Below are 6,000 nucleotides of genomic sequence, written 5' to 3'. Positions count from 1 at the left end.
CGAATGCGACTGGCGGCGGCGCGGCCGCGGCCCGAGCTAGGATTGGCGGTTAGGCTTGCCAATCCTCCCGGCATAAAACGCCGCCCTCCCGAGTTGGCTTCCCTCTGGGCGCCCTCCGGCTTTCTTGTCTCCCTCGCAGCAGCCTCCCCCCTGCCCCCATTCCCTTCTCTCGCTCTCGTCACCCCGCCTTCCTTCCCTCCCTCCCTCCCTCCCTCGCCCGGCCGCGTTTGGCCTTGTCGGCGTCAGCGGCAGCTGTCGCTGCGGCGTAGGAAGCGAAGCGGTCTGGCGGCGGCTGTGGTGAGGTCTCTCCAAAGCCAGTCGGGCTCGGCCCTCTCGCTCTTCCTTCTCGTCTTCGTCAAGGGGGCCCCTGGTGGCCTCGAGGAGAAACCACGGGCGTTCTGGGCCGGTGGTGGCGGCGGCAGGTGGGGGCCACTGCTGCTGCCGCCGCGAGCCCCGCCCCTCCAGCAGGTAAGGCGCGCAGACTGGCACCCCCGCTTCGCCTCTTTCCCCACTAGACACGTCGCTATTTCAGGACAGAAAGCGCCACCCCCCTCTCCAAGCTCTTCTAAGCCGGCACGCCCCCTCCCACCGCATCTTGACAGGCGAGGATAATTTTACACCCACCCCCATTTCACTCCACTAAAGGTGTGGGGGTCCTCTTTCTAGCTCTCTCTTTCTCCGCCCCCCCCCGCCTTCCTGCCTTCGTTACAGCCAAGAGAAAGATTTAAAGCTCCCTTTTCTAGTCTAGTGGACACATTTACATTTCTCAAATGGCTCCTACTTCCCGTTTAAGGTGGGGGGGGGGGCGGCGGCGGCGGCGGATGCAAATAGTTTATTGCTCATATAGGCCAAGTTCATACATGCAGAACAGGTGCATACGCTCAACGCATTTCACGCTCTGTATGTTATTGGAATAAGCTATTGCACCTGTTTGAAATTGGGTTTATATAGGCCAGTGTATACTTGAAGACAGATGTATACACTCATGCACCTGTGTATGTTGTAGGGATAAGCCTTTGTAACTGTGCACAATTATATCTGTATTAAAAATGCTATGCATTTATAGTATTATGTAAAATCTTGCAATATTTTGTGCATGCCTCAAGGAAGCTAGCCATGTTACATATTTTTATGTCATAAAGCATATTTTTACGTAATATAGCAATGTGTGTGGGTTTTTTTTTGGCTGTCTTGAGGGTTATGTGAAAGGCAAGTTATGATTTTTTAAATTTATATACATGTACTTTTGTATAGAAATGTTAATAGTTCTGAGTGTGAGATTGTATACAATCTTGCGCCTTTTGTATAAGTGTCAAGATGGCTAAGAAAAACCGCACAATAACAAAAATAGCATGCACAGAAAATTCTTTATTTTATTTCCTTATAAAAATGTATTAAAATTAATAGTATCTGCATGTGGGTGGTATGTACACACACACACACACACACACACACACACTATTACAGTTGTATGTCTTTACATGTGTGTAATTGCTGTACAGGAGTTGGTTGGAAAGGAAAGGGAAATTATAACAGCGACTCTTTCATTGACCTATATTCCCTCTCATGAGAATTATAAGTGCAGCCCTGCTACATCAGAGTGCAGCATCCTACCTCATGTAGTACCTGTTGGTTGCCTCCAGAAGGCCAGCAAGTTGGATTTCAAGGCAGCAGCCCTTGCCCTTTGACTTTCCCTACTAGTGCCCCCTTGCAGCATCTTTTATCTCATGGAATACTGCCCCTGAACATGGAGGTTCCATCAAGCCCTACATGTGGTGATTAGCCTTGACTGCTGCCTTCCTCCATGAATTTGTATAATTTCCCTTTTAATACCATGATGATAATGATAATATAAACCTTTAGTGTGTTCAGATTCATCAGATATTTCCTCAAAGTGCATGATAGGGTGAGGCAATACACATACAGGCACACACACCCCACTTGCACATGATCGACTTCACGTGACCATATATATGTGCAGTGCCAAGAAATGTTTTTTAATAATTTAATTCATACCTGAAAATGGGGAGAGAGAGAGAGCTGGAGAGTCCTTGTGGCTCATGAGGAGCCCCTCCCTGGAGCCCCAGGAGGACATCTAGAGACGGCAGAAAAGAGACTGGAGGTGCAGCAGTGGTTTGTTTAGGCTGCTTAGCCTCCCCACCTAACAGCTGATGCATGTGGTAGTGCAGCAGCAGAAGCTTTCCCGCATGTCCTTCAGTCTCCTGCTGGCCCCAGACCTTCAATTCCAGTTGTGGATATTTTTGGCTTCATAGTACTGCCTTCTGGTACCATTTTTAAAATCCACTGTTTGTTTCCATTTGTCAACTCTTTAAAGATTGTCTAAGGCAAAAAAAAAACCCCACTCTGTTTCCCATTTAGTTATAAATGACACTTAGCCAGTGCCTTGACATTCATCATGGTTCTACGTGTGCCACATGACCCAGAAAGCTGTCTGTGGACAAACACCGGCTCTCTCAGCTTGAAAGGCGAGACGAGCGCTGCACCCCATAGTCATCTTTGACTGGACTTAACCGTCCAGGGGTCCTTTACCATACCTTACCTAGTAGCACCTGAGATGATTAGTTCAAAGCAAAGCTAACCCTGAAATGCTCATTAAGTTGCCATGGCAGTGCCCCCTACCTCTTGAGCCATCCTTATATCTTATATGTCTTCCCAATGACAGGGGGGAAACAGACTTTTATCTCACATTTAGAGCCCATTACCATCCACCTAACAGAATCATCTAAATCCTCCTTTTAGACTGAGGATTCTCACTAGTTATTTTACTGGAGCCATGGTAATAAATTGTGTTTTATGTCAGGTGGACATCCAGTATCTCTAGAATATATTATTTGAGTTACAGGTAGGTAGCCGTGTTGGTCTGTCATAGTCGAAACAAAATTTTAAAAATTCCTTCCAGTAGCACCTTAAAGACCAGCTAAGTTTGTTATTGGTATGAGCTTTCGTGTGTATGCACACTTCTTCAGATACAGTATCTGAAGAAGTGTGCATGCACACAAAAGCTCATACCAATATTATTTGAGGTTGTTGCAACCTCAGTCATATATAGCCTACTTTTCCTGATTCACCCCTTTCAGAGGTGCAAGGGCTCACTTCTGCCTGCTAGCTGTGTGATTTGAATGTCTGTTCTCTGTAGCTATTCAGCATCATAGAGAAAAGCAAATTGGCATATATTTAATGTAATCACAAAGCAGTGTGTGCCCTATCCCATGTGCTGACATGTGAGGGCTTCTTGCTTGCCTTTGTCATTGTCATGTTTCTTTATCCAATATTGCCACCCACCTCACACCAGTACACCTGTCTCTAACCCACTCTGCTACGTTTTCATTGGTCCATAGAACATGTATATAATTTTACTGAAGGTAAACTGACAGAGGAACAATGACCATGTTTGCTATTGATAAATGTTAATGTGAGTGACAGTGATGGCTACCGGTATTTTGCAGCTTTTTGAGCACAAATGTGTTTGTGGAACATGTCTGTAAATAAATTGACAGTGACCATTGTGGCTGCAAGCATAAACATAAACTTGTCAGGGCATTCTTCCATTCTTCTATATGTTCATCTAACATATAAATTGGAAATATCTCCTGTGAGGTTTCTGAAATGGGAATCTTTAAGACTGTCAAAATGATAAATATTTGCTGTAAATGTAACTTTGTTGTGTTATTGTTTCTTATTGCAATAAGTATTACTTTCCATTGCTTCTGATGTGGTGTGGCAAGGTATGTTCAAGAAAATTTAGAGCAGCAAATTCAGAAAGCAGAGATGTACAGAGCCTGTGTATTAATAAGTAGTATCCATAGCCTTCCTTACTCTTAACTTGCACTTCTTTGTGGCAGTAACATTGTTGATCTTTAACCTTTGGTTTTTTTTATTTATTCCGATTCTCATTTGAATGACCAACAACATTTTGGGTTGTCTTGAACCAGATTCAGACATTCTTGTAGGAATTTTATTTTCTAGATCCATTTCAATTGGGGTTTAGGCCCGGTTTTTGGCATGGAAACTGCTTTGGTCACCCTGTATGATGACCTCTGTTGGGAGCGAGTGGGGTGGGGAGGATGTGTCCCTGTTAATTCTTCTCGACCTCTCAGCTGCTTTGGATACCATCAACCATGGTATCCTTCTGGAGTGGCTCTCCGAGTTAGGGGTGGGTGGCACCGCCTTGCGGTTGTTTCTAAAGGGTGTTGCTTGGTTTTTCAGTCCTGTGGAGCCTTCATTGTGGGTGCCACTCCTTGTGAGGGATCCTATTCCCTCCCCTTTCGATTCTTCCCCAACCGTGACTCTCCCTAAGTTTCTCTGCCAACTAGGATGAATCCTTCAGTGGTTAAATGGGAGTTGTTTCTGGGGTACCTCAGTGCTTTCCGTTTGAAAACCTCTTGCCACCTATGGGATCTCCCTCCCAGGGTTCCCACCTACTGCAGTTTGCCTTCACTTTAGGCAACTACGTGGCACACTTGGCTTCACTGTCCAGCCCTCTGTATGACAGGAGACTAAGCAAACGGTTTCCTCTTCCACAGGAAAGCTTTGTTTTCTCCTCTTAGTCAAACCTCTTAAGGTACTGCCACAGTCAGCGAACGTTTAAGCACTTTTAACTTTATTAGGTAACTTGAAAACATGGATGTCTTGAGTTATTACTGGTACAAATTCTTCTTATATAATTCAGCTCAGTTATAATCTTTCCTGCATCCCGTTAGCAATGGTAATGCCCTTTCCTCCCATTCCCCAAAGCCTAACCTCGCAGTTTCTCTTTCTAAACCTCCACACCCAACTGCCAAACCCCCAACTGCCTTTCAAGGTTGTTCCCCCTCCTTTTAGAATGCCAACTAGCTCCGCCTCCCAGGGAACACCTACCTAACATGGGAGTGATAGGTTAACCCATGATGAACCAGGCATTATTCCGCCACACTCCTCATCTAGCCAGTCCCTGACAGTGGGCTTCCTCAGGGCTCTTGATTCTATCCCCTGTGCTGTTTAATATCTACTTGATACCGCTGAGTAGGGTTATCCCAAGTTATGGAGTACTTTATCAGCAGTATGATAACGACACACAGCTATATTTCTTTACATCTGCAGGTGAGGCAGTGAATGCGCTGGACCATTGCCGTGCCTCAATAATGGATGAGATGAGACCCAACAAACTGAACTCAATTCAGATAAGACTGAGGCACTGTTAGTGGGTGGTTGCCTAGACCAGAAGGGTGGGAGGTTGCCTGCTCTTGATGAGGTTACACTCCCTCTAAAGCAGTGGTGGGCAGACTTGGCCCTCCAGCTGTTTTGGGACTACAATTTCCATCATCCCTGGCCACTGATCCTGTTAGCTAGGGATGATGGGAGTTGTAGTCCAAAAACAGATGGAGGGCCAAGTTTGGCCACCACTGCTCTAAAGGAATTGGTACACAACTTGGGGGTATTCTGGAAGCTTTGCTGTCATTTGAGGCTCAGGAGTGCCTTCCATCAGCTTTGACTGGTAGCCCAGCTACGCCCCTATCTGGACAGAGACTGCCTAACTACTGTTGTCTATGCTCTGATAACCTCTAGGTTACATAAAGGTAAAGGTACCCCTGACCATTAGGTCCAGTCGCAGACGAATCAGGGGTTGCGCAATCATCTCGCTCTATAGGCTGAGGGAGGCAGCGTTTGTCCTCAGACAGCTTCTGGGTAATGGGGCCAGCATGACTAAGCCACTTCTGGTGAACCAGAGCAGCGTACAGAAACACCATTTACCTTCCCGCTCGAGCAGTACCTATTTATCTACTTGCACTTCAACGTGCTTTTGAACTGCTAGCTGGGCAGAAGCTGGGACCGAACAACAGGAGCTCACCCCGTCATGGGGATTTGAACCACCGACCTTCAGATTGGCAAGCTCTAGGCTCAGTGGTTTAGACCACAGTGCCACCCACGTCCCATCTAGGTTAGATTACTGCAACACATTATATGTAGGACTGCCTCTGAAGACAGTTCTGAAACTTCAGC

At 46.2% G+C, this 6,000-nt stretch overlaps 1 protein-coding gene across 8 annotated transcripts in view; it reads left to right on the top strand.

Annotated features, from left to right (window-relative positions):
- The first annotated feature begins 200 nt into the window (after positions 1-200).
- RALGPS1 (Ral GEF with PH domain and SH3 binding motif 1) overlaps positions 201-6,000 on the top strand; it is a 208,677-nt gene continuing 202,877 nt past the window's right edge. For all 8 annotated transcript variants that reach the window (XR_004425850.1, XM_033138378.1, XM_033138381.1 and 5 more), the window contains exon 1: positions 201-468. The gene's annotated coding sequence lies outside the window, so the exon portion shown is untranslated. The remainder of the gene's footprint in view (positions 469-6,000) is intronic.

Source organism: Lacerta agilis, chromosome Z (genome assembly GCF_009819535.1).
Source record: "Lacerta agilis isolate rLacAgi1 chromosome Z, rLacAgi1.pri, whole genome shotgun sequence".
Lineage (NCBI taxonomy): Eukaryota > Metazoa > Chordata > Lepidosauria > Squamata > Lacertidae > Lacerta > Lacerta agilis.
Note: the sequence above shows the minus strand (reverse complement) of the source record. Positions and strands in the feature narration are given on the sequence as shown.